This window comes from Sinocyclocheilus rhinocerous, unplaced genomic scaffold (assembly GCF_001515625.1).
Source record: "Sinocyclocheilus rhinocerous isolate Xijiao unplaced genomic scaffold, SAMN03320098_v1.1 scaffold869, whole genome shotgun sequence".
Classification (NCBI taxonomy): domain Eukaryota; kingdom Metazoa; phylum Chordata; class Actinopteri; order Cypriniformes; family Cyprinidae; genus Sinocyclocheilus; species Sinocyclocheilus rhinocerous.
Genome location: NW_015653483.1, coordinates 2,294,152 through 2,296,079, shown reverse-complemented (window position 1 = coordinate 2,296,079; position 1,928 = coordinate 2,294,152).

Genomic DNA, 1,928 nt, shown 5'->3' with positions numbered 1-1,928 from the left:
GTTTTGCTTTGTTTCACAGAACTAATCGTTGCCTGGGTTGCGTACGTATGTGTGGGGAGGAGCTATCAAAATAGGGGCGAGACCCTTTTGGGGTAGGGGCGTGTTTGTTTTGGTTATTTCAAATGTCAACATTGACTACCAGAAATCGCTTACCCCACCTTTAAGACAAACCCATTCAGAATGAATTGAACTTTCCAAAGCAACATATGAGAGAAATTATAGTTTAGGATGAAGCAATACAACTACAACAAATTAGACTTTCCAATTCCACATACAGTATGAGGGAGTAAACCGTTTCAGTGAGCATGTATATGATTCTTCCTTCAGTTCTTTACAAAAAACAATGTGACATTTAAACCCAGTAGTAAAAAAGTAGTTAAAAAGCTACACTACTTTGAAAGCAGCTGATCTACTGTCAGACTACTAAGAACTGCAGTTAGGATAGTATTGTCTTTTGTTAGGACTGTGCTAGGATTGCTTTTGAACCAAACAGAAAATGTAAGGAATGAAATGCTCTATTTTCTTGTTTGACGGACAGAGCTGAATCCCTTGTGTGCTCTTGACAGCACAGCGGATCCCAGTGATGATGCAGACCTCAGGCCCAACTTCAGTGAGTCACAGAGCAGAGCAGGCTGTTGGGATCACAAAAACTTGTCTATTATTACACCACACGTCACAACTCCCAGTGGCCCCCACGAGCCTGACACACACACCAAAACAGCTGCAGACACTTATACACAAACACATCACCCACTGAGACAAGACAGAGATAATAAAGAGCGCACTTATATGGATACATAGACAACTCAATAAAGCACTTCAGTATAACACTTCTCATTGAGCACACTCTTATTTACTATAAAAAGTTGCAACTGAAGCCTACAACTGATGTGTTTTCACTGTTTTCTCTACAAAAGGTGACAATTTGCTACACTGGATGATCCAGGTCCAACAATAGAGTGCAAATGCGCTTGCTTTTTATTTCAAGAAGGTTAAAGGTACAGTGTTATTTTAGTATAATTTATATGCTGTTATTTATTTATATTTTTAATTCGTTTATAGTTAATTAGTTGTTTTTGTCATTTTTATTTGTTATTTAAGTTTGAGTTTCAGCTTTACTTCAATTGACAAAACTGATTTGTAATAGCTACAGTTTTAGCTAATAATAACAAAACCAGGGCTCGCAAAATTTCAAAATCCCTGGTAGCCCTTCGGGTAGGCATTCTTCAGATTTTGGTAGCCCAAAAACGAATTTAACTAGCCCGAATAAAAGATATTGTATTTTTTCTTCAAATAACAAGTCAAGAGAGTAGGGGTGCAACGGATCACAAATCTCACAGTTCAGATTATATTACATTATCATTAGAGCCCGACCAATATATAGTTTTGCCGATATTATCGGCCGATATGAGCCTGTCGCCGATATATCGGTATCGGCGAATATGCCGCCGATATGAACATTTTTTTTACAGAGCATATAATGCAGATAAAATGCTTGAAATGGTAATTACTTAGTTTGTCCAGCAGAGCACGCTCCATTGTTTGCTACTGGCGACCTGGATGAAACGCTTTAAAGCTTAAAGCCCCGTTCACACCAAGAACGATAACTATAAAGATAACTATAAAGATAACGATATTAGCGTCCACACCAGCGAACGATATCATCCGTTTATTCTAAGCGCACATGCGTCTGCCGCTTTAAATTCTTGAGCTCGTTACAGCAGGATGGATTCTGATTGGCTGTCGATTTTTTTTATCGTTCATCAGCTGGGAAAAAAATTGTTTTGAAAGTGATCACAACGATATCGTTCCTCTGTATCGTTATCGTTATAGTTGTGGTGTGAACTATGCTATTCTTTAATATGGAGAACGATTTTTAGAACTATATCTTTATAGTTATCGTGCTTGGTGTGAACGGGCCTTTAGTC